Source organism: Centroberyx gerrardi, chromosome 14, assembly GCF_048128805.1.
Source record: "Centroberyx gerrardi isolate f3 chromosome 14, fCenGer3.hap1.cur.20231027, whole genome shotgun sequence".
Taxonomy (NCBI): domain Eukaryota; kingdom Metazoa; phylum Chordata; class Actinopteri; order Beryciformes; family Berycidae; genus Centroberyx; species Centroberyx gerrardi.
In genome coordinates this window covers 8,937,699-8,955,105 of record NC_136010.1, presented here as the reverse complement: position 1 = coordinate 8,955,105, position 17,407 = coordinate 8,937,699, and the positions used below count along the sequence as shown (strand labels likewise).

General features: G+C 40.4%; 1 protein-coding gene across 1 annotated transcript in view; it reads left to right on the top strand.

The window, feature by feature from the left end:
* The first annotated feature begins 8,853 nt into the window (after positions 1-8,853).
* Positions 8,854-17,407, top strand: part of chl1a (cell adhesion molecule L1-like a) — a 49,620-nt gene continuing 41,066 nt past the window's right edge. The window contains exon 1 of the mRNA XM_078288341.1: positions 8,854-9,085. The gene's annotated coding sequence lies outside the window, so the exon portion shown is untranslated. The remainder of the gene's footprint in view (positions 9,086-17,407) is intronic.

Genomic DNA, 17,407 nt, shown 5'->3' with positions numbered 1-17,407 from the left:
GGTGTGAGATTGTCTCAACCATGGTTTCATTTGCTGACTTTGATTATACCAAGGTATCACAATTAATTTGACTATAATATATTGATGTTTAAAAATGCTACATTAGCACCTTCAACTGGAATTTTCTCTCTACTAGGTAAACACATACATTATGCAATTCTTCAGGGACGAGCTGCAGCGCATCACCCTTGCGGTAATTTGGGAATTTGGGGTTTAGTGCCTTTCTAAACGGCACTTCAGAAGCCTTTGTGGACACTGTGGGTGTCATAACACCACCTAACCACCTTCCAGTTGCTCATGCGTTAATGTAGCCGACAGTGCCAGGAATCAAACCAACAGACTTAAAGTTAATAGTCAGTCTCTCTACCTCTAGGCTAACCTTGAAGATTTGATGCGATTAAATTGCTATGAAATCATCATCTCCCATCCCTTTACAACCCTGATAAACGGTCCCTCAATGCTAAACTCACACTGCAGACAAAATCAGACTCACTGTCTGTCTGCCTTGCACTATTGAGCAGAAAACATTGGGAAAGGAGCAGGTGGCAGTAGGCATTACTGCCCACGTCTGCATGCCAATCTGAACAGACATTTTCAGCACAGTTCATTTAGCTGTTATATATTCAACCACTGGCAACACATAGAGTGATAACTGAATCAAAATTGGTTTAATGCTCTTGTTTCAGTCGGGGTGGGGGTGGATCTAAGGGTGGTGGAGGGCGGGTAGTGGAAATTGTTAAGGGTGTAAATACCAAGTGTTGGATGGAACAACTTGGCATGTGTTATGGATTTTCAGACAGAAAGTCTGTCCCGCTCTCATATTCAGAGACGCTTTACTTGACAGCATGAATGCGACATACAGATTTAAACCGTGCTTTCAGACAACTCAGACTCTTTGTATCCATAGAGGCTGACAGGCTCAATGTAGACGCTGCTGGTGTTGCGTGTTTATACTCGCCCAGACATCCCTAATGGTCAGGGTGCGATGCTGTTCCATTTATTAAAGCAGCACTAAATATTGAAACTGTAAAACTGTTGTGGGGGATGATACAAAAGAACTCTCAGCTGAATATGCATTGCCTATAAATATTTTAGCTCTCATTTCACCGGCTTTCCATTGACTCATGGTGTGTGTGTGTGCGTACGTGCGAGTATGCTTCCAATGTTCAATTTTACCTCCCAATATTCGGCCCACAGACATCTGCAATCAATAAAGCCATTGAACAGTTAAGGTCAGCCCCTTACATGGCATTGACAGTTTTGTTCTAGTTATAAAAAAGCTGCATGAATACTCTCACAAGGTCTTATTTCTGGCACCTACCAACCCTAAAAACCCATCCACAAGTGACCGAATATCATCTATTAACTTAAACTTGCCAGCAGAAGAAAAGCAGTGTATCTTGATAATTTAGACAGAACTTTTTCGGAATACTCCTCAAACCAACTTCACCAAACGTGCTTAACCCAACAAGTGCTGCATGGCCCTTTAGTGCGCCTCTTTAAATGAAATGTTTGCCTCCTTCATGAGAAAACGAGGCAGTTGAGGTTTGTGTTTACTTTCATTTTGAGAGCATTAGAGGCTCATTCGTAAGTGAACCATGCAGCATAATGGAACAAACAGTGGGGATGTCACCCAAGTGGGTTCCCTCCCACAGTCTCCCTCTCCAGAGAAACCTCTTCCGCATAAATGCACATTATGGATGTTCATGGATCTATATGCCATGCAGTCAGGTGGTGCTGATATTTGTTTTCACACATTGTTCTCGAGAGTTCAATGAAAAGATCTATCCTGGTTGATTGGGATTTAGATAGGTATAGGTGAGGGGTGCAGACTGTTGTATGGATTTTCAATAGCTTCTACCTAATGACTGTTTTCACTCTCTTGTTGTCAATGACACAAAGATCTCCTGCACTTAGCATAGATTAAAAGATACAAGTAAGTTGGCATGTATATATTGTAATTTACAGTAGAAATTGGCTTTGTGGATGTATAAAGCTGTTTTCGGTAGTAATTAGCTCCCGTACATCATACAACAACAAACAGTACACTAAACAATCTTATCAGCATACTCAATAAAACACAAAAACACAACTCCCAACAGCTTGAACCAATTGACGACTCTGCAGTTCTCCAAAGATAACTTGCACAGTTTTTGCAGACAAATGATGCAGAAATGATGTGAAAAGGCAGAGTTTTCTCATTACGACCACTATGAGCTGCGGTAGATCTGCTTGGCTCTCAGATTTCCACGAACGATGATTAGCTGGGTAAGGGCTAACACATCTGTTTTCCAATGCCTCTGTGACTAGCCAAGCATTTGTGATGTCAAATAGGCTACATGAATTATTCAAAGATCGTAATTAACATAGAGGATCCCTTATTGGTCAACATGCTGACTTCTGAGTGCACATGAAACAGAAAATCAATATTGGAAGAGGATATGAAGATAAAGCTTTGTTGGTGCACAGTAAGGAAAGTGTAATGGCATCTGGGATGTGATTTCCCAGCAAAATATGACAAAAATGTAAAATCTTCGAACTCATAATCATTACAAGAAAATTGCTGCTTTGGATGTGTTAACTGCTGCAATTATTCCAATACTCTGCGTGAGTATTCACTCTTCACTTTTATGTTATTCATTAGCATTCATTTGATTGACAAAACATCATTAAGCCTGTGACTCTCATAGAACAAACATTTTGTCAGCGGACATAAACCAGCTGCAAAAACGATGCACTGGGCTTTGATTTGGCACCAAGCTGGACAAAGGGAACTCAAACCAACAATGCCAGCTGCCTGTTATTTGGAATATAATTCCTGTGAATTAGAACTGTCTGCGTTTTCATTTGTAATGCCATCTTTTTCGAGTTGAGATGCTGAAATGAAACGGACTCATAAAAGAAACGCTTTCAGCAGCAGCTCAAGGAGACAAAAGAGGTGGCTGTTTGAGTGACACATAATGCTTTACTGTGGCTATCTGTGTATCTCCCTTTTTATTTGCATCTCAATTACAAGGATGTTCATTTGTTTTTCAGCACCAATGTTGGGAGCAAAAATGTCAAGGCACACCGCAAACTCATGCATATGCACACACAAATACACACACACAAGCATCACGCCCATCCGTCTCTCTCTCTGTCTCGCCCTCCTTCACACACACACACACACACACACATACAGAGACGGAGCACAGAACAGACAGCAAAGCAGAAATGCAACCCTTGCTCACATATTTCCAACGTGCATGTGTATTAAAGTCATTTAACATTTGAATTGCATTTTTTTCCCTTGGGCCCCAAAAGTCTAGCAAGCTGTCTGTAATACTGTTAAGTGGCGATGATGTAACTCTCTGTATTACACTGCAACATTGATATTACACACACATTCTCACACACATTCGCACCCCTGGGTCTTGAGACGAGAAATCAAGGCCACTAGCTTTGATTGCACTCATCAATCAACGTTTATTCCCAATCCATCACCATTTACTGCCAGTGGTAATGCTGACATCTCTGTTGGGCAGCAAGTGTGAGATAATCAATAGCCCCTACTATGGAAGCTTTGCATGAGGGTTTTGATCTTCAAATGGTAATCTATTGAATGCGATCAGTCATTTAAAAACACATGCTCCTAGCCTAACTGTCCTCCTTGGATATGAGGCACATGTACTCTATTCTCTGAAGCATTCATTTTCAGAGAAAGCATTGCTTGGCACAGGATTGTCGTCTCCTCTCTTCCCTCATCCTTTTTTTTTTTTTTTTTTTTCATTCTGTTGCTCTTTTATGACTCTGACACTTGAAGGTAAGCTTGGTCAAATCAAACATTACAAAGCACACCTGGGTACTTCAATTATTCTGGCTGGCGGAGAGATATTGGGAATTGGACAAAAGGGAATGGATTTGGAGAAAGATCCCTGACATGTTCGGGTCAATGCGTCCACATGCTGGGCTTCGATACAAAGACACTCATAACTAGTGAGTGGTAGTACAGCCAAGCATTATGGATAATCCTTGAAACAGCATTAATATTAGCAGTTTCAGTGGTAGCCTTGCATTGGCAAAGTACTCTCAATCAAAAGCAGATAGCTCTACTGAATCCCAATGCAATCCTGTTGGTTGTATGGCTGTATTAAAAATACAGTAGGGAACCTTTACAGGTCCAGATTCTGTGGTCTATTATTCAAGATCCATTTAGAAATTAATAATGAGGAGAACTAAGGCCAAGTGCATTTTTTAAATTTATTTTTTTACACATTTCAGCTGTAATATCCATAGTTATGTTTTGTTTGGAGAAGCCTACAGCAGTCAAATCCCACTCACACTTTGTTTACATTCTCACTGCACTGATACTGACTGTGGTGATTGAATTGACTGTATTAGATGAGCGTGCCGAGTGACACGGTGGTTCAGTGGTTAGCACTGTTGCCTCACAGCATGACGGTCCTGGCTTCGAATCTCGATCCTGGTCCTTTCTGTGTGGAGCTTGTGTGGGAATATGGATTAAGCCGGTATACAAAATGAATGACAGTGTGTACGCTTAAGAAACAGGCATCAATGTAGCAATTATCTAAATAATGTTCAATATAAAAAACAATTTAAAAAGTAATGTGCTTAAACGTCTTCCCTCAACCTGACAATGGAAGCATATAACCTATAGGCTTTTTCTGAAAACCCTCCCTCTCTTCTTCCTCTTGTCCATCAATCTCCTCCACTCCATGTCCCCTGTCTGCTCTCCCTTCCTCGCCTTTGGCATCAGGCATCTTCTTAAACAACGATCTGAAGGTTGGTGCCAAATTAAATGTAGGCTAACACAAACTGGGGAAGACTGGCAATATGTTGCCAAACAATTTAGATAAACTTCCCACGGTGTTTCCTGAGTCAGGTTGAAACATAATAGAGAAAAAAAAACCTCTCTGCTGTTATTTAACTGGAGCTGACCGAAGTTCAGTTAATATCTTGATTGTGGCCTTGCAAGCTGCAAATGGATGTTGACAGACATGTGCTCGAAACGTTAAAAGGGCTGACTTCGCAGGAATGGCTCCAGAAAGGGTTTTTTGTGGCCCATTTTTTTTTCTCTATGCCACTGAGTTAGCTGGTGATGAAAATTATACAGAAAAGTTTTACTGGATCTTTAACTCATCCATATGTCTTAATAATAGATATAATCCATAATCCATGAAGTATGATCATCGCTCACATTTATTTTTATTACATTTTTTTAACATTTGTTTTTATTGCAAACAGTAATAATAGAATCATGAAACATTGACTTAAAGTACAAGATGACGTTACATTAACAGAGGATGCCGGGGGGAGAATATGAATGTTAACGGAGGTTGATGTAAATAAAATAATAGAGAAAATAAAACTGAATTATTACTGAATAATGCTGAATAAATCAATAAAATAAAGGAAATAAATAAACCAAAAAACGGAAAAGGAAAGGGGACAATATCATATAAATACCTTATATACAGTGCAAACTTTTATGTTTTTTCATAGCTCAAATTCTTTCTTAAGGGCATTGAAGTGAGGTTTGGAATTAGAGAATTTACATTGGTGAATAAAAAAACGTTGTAATAATGACTATAAGTTTAATCATGAAGTAAATGTCTTTAGTCTCATTACTAATATTTATAAATCCAAAGATCATATTCTTGACATTCAAACTAACATGCTTATGGAAAACCTACAGGCTGGAACAAGGCAGTGTGGAATCTGCAGTGGAAATCTGCTCAGAAGCTCCCTCTAGTGTTGAGTTCCCATAAAAGAAATAATCTGTTTTTCACACCATTCAATTGAAGTATTACACATGGTCACCGGAAAATATTTCTGGCTTACCTCACTGAAAAATATACACAGATCTTCCACATTCCACCAGAGAGGTAAAACTGGTGGAGACAGTCAAAATTTCAAATTGAAAGTGAACACCGACAGGACAGGAATCGCTCGTGGGACCCTTGGTTTCCAGATCCCCTCTACGCTTTAAATGCCTCCTCAGTTGACTTCCATCATCCCATTTAGATTTCTAAGCATCTCTGAAAACAGATCAAATCAAAAAGTGATGTCTGATTATCCCCACCAGTCACATTCCCAGTCAAAAATGAGGTTCAGGTGTGCAACATGTAAATCAGAGACATGCCTTGCCAACTATCAGGAATCAGTTGTTACTCCGGTTTTTGCCTTTTAAATCAATAATTAGCTTTTGAGGCTTGTTTAAAAAAAAAAAAGTGTTTTGAGCTCACTGGAGGAAGGCTGTAAAAATAGATTGTTTTATTGTGTTATTGCTTCCCTGGTCTTCAAGGGGATCTGTGGGATCACTAGGGGGCATCGTTATACCACAGGAGAAAAGACCTCGGCAGCTAAAATATACATCTATTACCATGGCAACCCAATTTTCCGTACTCCATTTCTTGTGGAAAAAAACAAAATTCTTTGAAATTTTCTCTGCAGCTCAAAAAGATAGGGCAGAGGTCAATGTAAACCTCTTGGTGGCTTTCTTCATACAATGGAAAGAAGAGTTTCCTATAGATTAAACGTGCATTTTCCTTATGCTATACAATCTTTTCTATCAACAAGTGCTGTGACTCAACCCCGGAGAGGAATCTACAGAATCTAATTTATTTGTTGCAACTCTGAAGTGGTTCAGACCACAGACAAACATAACTTGAGGTCAAGATTACAGGTCAGTGCAGCACAATAGCCATGTAATGGGTAACAAAGTGTGATCTCCAAGCAGCGCTCCAACTTCTCTCTCAATGGAAGGTAATGTCAAGGTTCAGGACACAGTGTTTGTTGCTGGTTCGTCTGAGAATTGAAATTTGGCGACGGCAAGGCCTACTTCTCCTGCCTCAACAATGATTTTCTTAGAATTTAGTGTGGACCTTGTGAGAACAGAGTTGTCTGTGAATAGCATTATTCTTATGGCCTGTATAAGTGTTGATGGGAGTGTGCTTATTGGCTGTTCCTTATCAGCTTTGTGTCCCGGCTCTGAAAGTAAGTGTTGCGAAATTCAAGTGCTTGCACACCTTGGTATAGAGACGCAAAGTGTGGTGAGGCACATAAAAAAAATCACCTTTATTGGGAATTTGGAAAACTAACATATTAGTTGCTTTGAAACATTTTTCATAGATTCACCTAATCTCTATTTTTTTCCTTCTTAACTGTGCATACATTGTATTGTGTACATGTAACCCCCTAAACAAGGCACCAGTGTGTTGCAGGGCGTTGCCACTAGAACATTTTTTATGAGGTATATTAACAAGTTATGACTGGGAATTAAAATCTCAAATTGTCTCAGGAGACAGATTCTAACCACGACTATTTGTCAGTGAAAGGCCATTTTCACATAGGAGCAGATAAAGACGGATAGGGCATTAACTTCTTCTCTGGGCAGTTAGTTTGAAGCATGAGTTCACAGACAGTGAGCAGCCTCCACTATTTGGTTTGGCCCTCAAATAAGAGTGATATGTGTAATTCACAGTCTAAGTTTGTCCTTTGCGCTGAATGAGAGGTCTTGTTGTCCCTCTACCAGTATATACTTATCTTTATATGTGTGTTGTCAAGACAAATTAGGTAATGCCTACTTGGCAAATAAAATGATTCTGAATCTGACTTCGATTTGAACCACTGTGAGCATGAATACATTGGAGCAGAAAACATTTTTAGTCACATTATTAGACATGATCAAAGATAAAATCTACCAGTGCAAATACAAATAAGAATATGTTTTTTCCCCCCAAAGGCTGCTAAATAATGAAGATTTTTTATTTTGCCTTTCAGGTGTAGCCTGTCAAAAAACCTTAATGGATTTTCTAAGCTTTGCTTCATAAGGACCGAATAACAGAAGTGGTTGTAGTAGTAGTAGGCCTATTATATCTTTGTTTATCTCCAATAACAGTAATGCTCAATCTCAACATGCCACACAGCAATGAAACACTTGTAGTGTTTTGAATCACTTAACATTGCTTCACACTCATGAACAAGGAGTTTCATCCAGCCAGATGACAAAAAGTTTCAACCCACTAACGGTAAACTACACATCACATTTCCAGTGTTAATAATAAGTGTTGATTTTTCAGTGACAATCATTTGGAGTTGACAGGTGTTGATTGGAGTGCTGCTCACTCATAGAGCTGATATGAGGGGCAGCTGTTCAAAACTATGTACAAGTGTTTAACTCTCATGTGGAGTTATATTCACACTGGCATTGTGTTAATTTTTACACCCTCATGGTTAAAAAATGAACACCTACGATTTGGCTGTGTGGGAATAAGAGATATCCTATTGTAGCACAAGACCATTTACTCCGAGTATGAAATTCTAAGTCAACCCACAATATACTGTATCTCCTCTGTCACATCAAATGAAGCTGTTCTTTGTAAAAAATCCCATCAGTGAATTATTAACTCTGAATTTCGAGCAGGCAAAAGGCAGCATTAGCAGAGAGGAGATGAGAAAGGGAAAGTCCGGCCAGCCTATTCATCCTCTTTAGATATTCGGAAAGGGCAATTACGTGCATGAGTGAACAGTGATTGTCCTTTATAATCACCAATAACAAATGCAATTGAGGTTTATAATGAGGCTCAGCCATGTTTTTATTGAATATGCAGTAGCAGTGTGCGTATGTGTAAGTTTTGTGAATGAAAAAAAAAAAAAAAAAAAAAAAAAAATGACGCTCCCTCCCGCTCCTTTTCCTTTCCCCCCCGATTGACAAACACACGCGCGCACAAGGACGCGCACGCACATACACAGACTCTCTCTCTCACACCACACACGCACGCACGCACGCACGAAATAAAATGTTTCCATATAGGACTGTAGCCAGGTTTTTCCAAATGAACATGGGTGTAGCCTATGTGTGTATGACAGCAGCCATTCCGGACGGTCTTCAAAGTCACTGCGTGTCCTTTGACCTCAGTTAACAAGCGATGCTTCTAAAATAGAGGAACGACCTTCTGCGGACTTGAGTCACAGTTGTTGACTGCGCAGTATTTGCCGTCAGTCAGAGTGTTTTTTACGGGGTTTTTTTTTTTGCATACGCTCTGAGATACACGACTTGGATACTCTACCTGTCTTTTATAAAGTAAGTCGAGCTTTACTAATTTCTCCTAAAACTATTCCTACACGAGTCATGCTGTTTCTCACATAGTCAGCCCTGTCACCAACTCATCCCACGGACTACAACTTGTCACCACTTTTTTTTTTTTTACACAGTTTTGACGAAACCTCGATAGGTAGAGAGGATTTTTTTTCTTCTTAATACTAGACGTCTCATGGGGTAAGCTGCATTTATTCACTCAACAACAGAAATGTCATTTTTAGGCAGGCCTGTGTTGCATAAATTCTGCAGCGCTGTCACAGTGTCACTTGTGGCACGTCGGGATCTCTCAGCGTTTGTGTGAGGAGTTGTAAAAACTCCAGCGCGCCCGTCAAGCCATCACACTGCTGGATGTCTTCGTCAAGTTAGACTGGGGGCAATTTGACATCTTTGCTTATCACCATATTAAAGACCACTTAAGTTGTCAAACTGTTATGCTGGCAACCCCAATACTGTATGTCTACTAATTTCCCTGCAAACAGCATTTAGATCACAATACATCTGATGTTAAAACAGCTTCATACAGCTAAATAATGAAGACATTTGCAGAGGATATAGTTGCAAGCAGGGCTAAGATATCTGTATAGAATTAGAATTAAACAATTATTCCAGTTTTATTCAGAACTTATTGTAGTTTCATACTGTTATTATCACCATGCTAAACCATTTTCACACCAATATTTCATGTCACTTTTCCATGTCTTTTTTTAGTCATCTCTAATCTATCAGTAGCTGTAATATATTATATTTACCATTTTCTGTAATCACAATAGTGCATTCTTATTACATGTTACTCCCCAACCAGATTTACTAAACTAATTATCTTTGCTTTAATCACTCAAATGACTAAATATTTTCACGAATCAATCATTCATTCATAGATGTTTCTGATTTATTACAAGTAAACATACAAGCAAACTGTCCTTAGGAAGGCAGAGGGGGAACATTACCACTTTTCACTCTTACACCACTTGTAGCAGTGGGTCAATTACAGTCGAGGTGTTGTAATTGTTCTAATTTCCTTCTGCCACATTTTTTTTTGTTGTTCTTACACACATGCTGCTGAGCAACATGGTATCAATATATTTCCTACAGTAAATGTCCCAGTGTTAACAAGTGTTTCAGTAATAATTATGTGTTGATTGTAGTGTTTTGTTCGCTCATAGAGCTGATATGGCTCGGTGTTAAATGAAGTCTGATGGGTGTTGGTGTACAGAAACACTGGTGCTGTATGTTCACAGATGATTTTGATAATGAACAGTGATGATTTTGCTGTGTAGCTGTGTTGAACTCTACTTCTCAAACTTAGAATTCAAACTTTCCAACGCTTTCAAAAGTCAGAAGTCCTACTATGAATGTGAATTGTTTGTCCTGCAGTCTCTGTCTCTCTCTGTCTCTCTGGCCAGTCAGAGAGTGAATTGGACTGGTGTGGGTGAGCAGCCCACAGCATTGGCCACGCTTGGTCCTGTGAAGCCGTCCTATTCAAGCCCCAGCAGCTTTGTCATAGGGAAATGGGTCGAGTCTCTCTCATTGTGTGACCCGACTTGACTGAAATGTGGTAATTGGGGAATCCGGGGACACTCGCTCCCCGTGGTGATGGTTCAGCCGAGCCTTCAACAAATTCATTACAACACCACGAGTCGCTACATGAGAACAGGGTCAGGGTTTCAATCTGAACTTTAAAAAAAACCTCTAGCTTTGTGTTCATTTAGGCATGCTGCACTCTCCCAACACCTCTCCCCTTCGCACGTAGTAAAATATAGGAATGTGTGGGGAAAATATGGGAGTGTGTTTGTATAAATGCATGAAAGTATGCATACACATACATGCAAACATATCAGGAGTTTGCTGCAAGTGTGCCAAAACATAGGTATGCATGGATGCACACCCACAAACAAACCTACACACAAACACACACACACGCAAACACACACACAATATTATTATTATATTATACCGCTTATTTAGACTAAAGTGCTCTCCTCAAATATGAATTGAACTTTTCACACCCATGGCTCACTGGCATTTTCTAGTTTATTACAGGCAGGGAAGGGATGATAACCTCTGAATGCCATATGGTGAGTGGTTTATCTGAGCGCAGCTCTTATGAAGGGAGCGTCTGAATCCAACCAGTTAGTGGGTTCACCCTGCAAATGTTATAATACTTTGACACTGTGAAATGGGGATCAAAACCAATGAAAATGACTCCCTAGTGGCAAGGATGAGAGAACATAGACATAAAACATAAAAAAAAATCACAGTTTCTGCCACTTTTCACAGTATCACCCATGAGACAGGTATTACCAGCATGTGTTGCCACATGCCAAACATTCTGTCTCCACCCATCTAGTCTGACTTCCAGAGAGCAAGAAGAGATAATTGCTCCTTAGCTGCCCATGTAATTGCCTAATTGGAGCCTGTTGGAAGAGTTTAACTGTATTCACCCAGTAGTGCAAGGCTAGGCAATACCTTGGCTTTACAGAGATAGCAAGCTGACAAAAACTATTCCACAACTTGAAATTCAGTATAATAGATATTGTAGCTCGTCGTACAGTACGTTTATGCAGCATGCTGTTATTGTATAATACAATGAATGAGTTTGAAATGCTGCCAAATGTGTAGCGACAGAGCAGAGTATATTTAGCTGCTGTCAGCATTTGAGCAGCTCATTGTTATCCATTAGGACCAGCTAGTACACTGTAAGAGCCTTACCAGGCAGGGGGGAGGATTCCTCAACCACTTAATCAATGTCGCACAGGGAAGAGTAAAACCCTGTGCCAGCCAGCCACAATCAGCAACACCATGGAATCAGCCTGCCAGCGCTGCCTCTGCCATACCCTAAGGTGAAAGGATATAGTATAAATATCAAACAGCCCAATAATCCAATTTAGCGGCAGGGTGGACTGTCTAGATTGCAAATAACCTCGCTCCCCTTCCAATCCAGAGGGATTTCTGCCAGAGCTAATGTCTGGGTTCAGATAATGTCAGTTGTTTTCAAATTCGGACAGCCAGTGGGAATCTGTCTCCGCTTTGGAAGGTTAGTCTCTGGAAGAGGCAGACACGGGCGTGAGATCTCCTTCATAAGGAAACATGCAATTTCATGTAGGGGCGGCTGCAGACCATTACGCTCCCTTATTATTCCTCACGTTTTGGCGTGCATCACGTTTGGTGATGGACTTTCTCATTGCAGACTCTAGTGAGCTTATCAGTCATCTTTATGTGTCATATCAAGCGATCTGAAATCACTTCCTCAGAACTTTCAGTACTCCTTATCTTGATCCATTGTTCTGTGGCAGATGGCATCCTTTCTGGGCTTGCTTGCATGACTTAAAATATGCATTTGAAAAAGCAAACTCGTTTTCATTTGTCTCTTAACATCTTTTTGTGGATTTAGCTCATTCTAATATAAGTTGTGAAACAGCGTTGCTTCCTTTGAATACAAAGGAAGCAACCATTTCTTAAGCACTGCATGTAGTCTGATATGTCAGCTTCATTTAGGATGTTGCGGTGGCAGGATTTTTTAGGATTAATAAAATTCAAAACGGCAGTTACAGCTCTATGCTCGTCTCTCTGCCAAAAGCCCCAGATAAATGTGCTCACAATTAAAAGAAATGGGGTCACTGCAAAAAAAACAAAGCGGGGGTAGCCTAGTCATTAGAGAACTGAGCTCGATGGTTGCAGGTTTGAATCCCAGCTGGGAAAATCTGGATGAGGGAAGTGAGTGAAACATGCTCTACCCTTCCACAACAACCGCTAACCAGTGGCTGGCAGTAGAAGACAATGGTAGTAATGAGTAATGGTTTGTAATGAGCGTGAAGAAGGGGGTTGTTGAAAAAGGCCGTACATGCTCAACATAATCTTCCCTGTGTAAATAAAAAGGTTAATAAAACAGAGCAAACCCTGTCTTCACATCAACCTAGGGAGAAGATTGACTAAACCGCCTATCAAGGACAGTCCTTACAGCCTCCTTGGGAACGCTACAGTATCTGGTCGTGGAATTAAAAATTTTATTGTCCTATAAAGGAAATTTGGTTTGCAAACAGGGTTTATAATAAAAAAAATAAATTAGAAAACACAATAAAAGCACCATAAACACAATAAAAACATTAAAAAAAATCACCCCAACATGCACCCTATAGCTCAATATAAAGCAATAAAAAGTTTCTCACCCATGCAAAATACAAAACTTCTTAAACAGGCATAGATCCTGTCATGTCATGTGCAAAGCTATCTAATTACAGTGTTTTGAGAGATAAATCGAAATGTCAAAATGCGGGCAGCTCAGTGGTAGAAATGCTTAAATTTACATGGTCTAAATTGCGCACTTAGTCTACAACTTCAGTATCAAATCATTCGTAAACCATTTCTAAAGACTCAAGAAATTGTCAACTTAGGCAACAAAATGTAGAGAAGAGTGCTTTAAAGTGGATTGCAAAGGCTGCAAAGGAGCACTCACTTTCATTGAGAGCTCCTGCAGAAAATAATTAATTTAGGTTTGTAAAAAAAAAAAAGTTTGACTCAAAATGTATTTGCTTTTCTAGAGAAGTACAACAATCATGGATTTTACATATCAATAGTCTTAATAGTCTTAGAGAAAGCACTCATGCAGATCAACTATTCAAAAGTACTGTTTAAGCAGATAATCTGCAGATAATGCATACATGCATAAATTAAGCAATCTCCATAGTGAGTCCACAGTGAATTTGCTCTTGAAAACCTGTTTCAGCAATGAGAAGGAAGAAATAAAGTTTGGTATCAGAAAAGTATTGTCAAAATTGATGTTCACTGTGTATAACACTGTATAACTTTTATTACAATCAGAATTTGGCCTAACTGCAGCTTTCTGTATTGAGTTGGTGGTACAATAATCAGTGGTACAATACCATCCATCATTTGCACCCAGCCCCCAATACAAACCAATGCATAAAAGGGATCAAAGAGACAATTTTTACATTTGATCACTGGAAGAATGAACGGTGGTTCTGCTATGCGGTTCCCATGGTCTTTCCTGCTGTGAGTATCAGTTTGTGTAGTCACTCCCTGCTTCTGTGCCACACTAGGGCACGCTGGAATTCATTTCCCACTTCTGGCTCAATAATTTAATGATGCTCGGTTGGCTTCGCTTAGAGGAAGAAGACTGTGAAAGAGAATCTGAGCAGGTTGAGCGTTGATATATGTGTTTGGTCGTGGAATTTATTGCTCTCCTCCGAGGACAGCTAGTCCTCGTTTGGAATGCTTGTGAAATGCTTTCTGGAGTCACTGACATAGGAACTCAACACAGTCTTTACTGCGGTTTAAAATACTCTCACTGTTAGAAATTAATTGTCTCTTCTGCCTGTCTCTCTTCTCTGCCTTTTATATTTTTGTGAACAACAGAACATACAGTGAATAGATCATGTAACATACAGTATCATGTAAAACATTTGTTGATAAGCCAAACTATCACCTGTCAAGGGATGAGGCATGTATTCTGTGTGGAAGTTTCTTTAAAATTGTCAGAGTTCCTTGTAAAGCTCTCTGGCATAGATACCAGCATTCCTGTTACCATGGAGTCTGGCTTTCTGCCTCTCGGCCCTGGTAACTCCTAAAAAACCAAGGGCAAAGGTCATGACCGCTCCAGCCGACAACTGTTTGGTGAAATCACTGCCTCACACAGGGGGGCACAAATAACTTTGCACCCCTTTCTGAATGGAAGCAACCATATTCTCACCCGCGACCACCTATAGTGAAAAGAGGAACGGGGGGATCTGGCTTTGAGGACACCCACGTACTACTGTCCTCAGCCTCCCTCCAACCCAGTGAACACCCCCATGCTGCACTTTCAGGGGCGTTTGCACAAGCTCAATAGACAATAGGCAGCATTCCTCCTAGTGAGTGGTGAACATGGTTTGCTGGCACTTGAAATGCTCTTCACGCCACTCAACTAGACTCTTGCTTTTGAACAGTGCCCTCACTGTTAAGACCCCTCTTTTGGGACAACCCTTGTTTTGAGACAGAAATACAGAAATACACTGTGGCATATACCGTACAGTACACAGCCTTGTTGACAGTGACAACATGTCCCAGTTGTCAGACTATGAAGTAAACTCTGTCTCTCTCTCCTCTCTGCTTGTGGTCACCTCCTGCTGATTTCTTTTAGTGGCTCGTTGCAAACTCTTGTTTTGTTTTGGTACTGGAGCCTGGAGAGAGGGGGCAACCTAGACAGGTCTCTACAAATTCAGAACATGCCACACAATCAAAACCAGAGCTAACAGTTGATCAGACACACATGTAGGGCAACGCAGTGATAAGAGGTCTTTCATGGCTGACAGGTGAAAAGAATTTGGCTATGACACATGGCAGCCATGTCCATACATGTTCTCCTGCGTCAAGGTTGGGGCGATCTAGATGAGCTGTAACAGGTTTCCACCACTGCTGAGAAAAATCATTCATCGCAGCAAGCAATCCTCAAGTTGGAATCGTGCTTGTTTTGCTGCTTGTGCTTGTTGTTTTCCCCTGATTTGTCGCATTTCCGATGTGTTCCCCAAATTTGTGTTAAAATGGGCCATTATCTGCTGAGGTATTGGATTCTTATGTGCAAGTGTTGGATCTTTAAACGGTTAGACATGCATGGGATGTGATGTATTTTACACATTTGATGAAAATACTCTTTCTCTTAGATGTCTTTACATAACCATCAGTAGAAGAAGCAGCTTTTATAACACTCATTAGAGTCTGATCCCTATCCCAAGTATTCTGTACCAGTGTTGTACAAGTTGTTTTGAATTCATGTTATGGTAATATATTTTGTTTGATCTTGATCATATTTTACCCAGGCCTCTGAAATCCCTGGCTCCACTTTTGGAGAGCACCATGGGAGGATTAACTTTGACCCTCGCACACAGCGCAATGATTTTGCTCATCTACCGCTGGTATTCCTAACAACAGGCTCTGCACTGAATGTCTGTCTTTTCCTGCTGCTGGAATTTGATTCATATGCTAATGAGCTAAATTCCCATGGATTTCTCTCTCCTGTGCCGTAGATATCACCCCCCCCCCCCCCCATTACTCTATACCTCCCTCCCTCTTTCTCTCTCTCTTTCCCTAACTTTCGTTCTTTCTCACACAAACTCACATGGACACACACCAGGTTCACAACCTTGTTCAGAGGAATCTCTCACAAGACTCTCATGTTGTGGCGGTACGCTGTGCTACCTATATGTGTTGATGTGCGTCTAAGCGTATGATTGCCGTTGCCATCAGGCAGAAGTCCAGGCAAATGAACATGCATCTTTGTTTGTACTGTAACTGTACATTGCCTGAAACGCCTCATTCCAATGCATAAATCATGTTGTGGCTGCTTTAAAATGCCCTTAGCTAAATGGGCCTCACATGTTGTTAAAAGTTTTAATTGACATGAAATTACAGCCCTGAAGTCCAAAGACATACTTCGAACTTGTTCACGTTAGCTTATTACCTGTTGACAGATTCTTTACCTTTGAGTGCAAAATAGCTAATTTCTAGTTACCTTGAAAACATTGTTAAATTATGATGACTATAATCGACATGCACCTACAGTCACAGTAGATATAGTTCTCTCTCCCAAATCTTAACTGCAGTACATATTGTAGCTCAGTAGCAATGATTTGTTATTAGGAAGGGTTTCATTGAGAATGCTTTATATATCATTTAGCCTGGCTGCCTGCAGATATGGACACATTGTGGAAAGGATATATGATGGCTGGATGGCTGTCAGTAGTGCCAGCATTTTATTTTTGCAAACATGCTGTTGTTGGTGCAGATAGTGAAAACAGAGGGGGATGCTGGTTCAATAATTACTATAATAATCAGTCGGTAAAAGTACCGTTGTACCTCCCCCTACATCCGTCATGGTAGTAGGCCTCTTTTGAAATGTAGTGGTGTTAAAAAGGTAGACTGAAGGTCCTCACAGCTTCTAGCATTATCTTAATAAGGTGTTTGACTGATAATTGTTAGTCAGCAACGTTGCCACAGGGCATGTCGCAATCTCTCAGCAAGGGTAAACAGGCTTGAGTTGATACTTGGCTCTGAATGTGAGACCAGCCATCCTCAGTTTCATCGTAACCTGCCAACATGTCTGTGTTGAAACATTTATTCAACCTGCTTGACGCTGTCACTTTTTATTTGGCCCACCTGTTCGCATGTTGAAGGATGTCGAGCGCTGTGTCATCTGCATACGGATTGATTCAGGCCAAAACTTCTAAACTTTTTTCTTTGCAGTGGCACTTTCCTCCAGAGTCCATACACCAGCTCCCAAACTTCCGACCCAACACAGTGGAACCCCTAAAA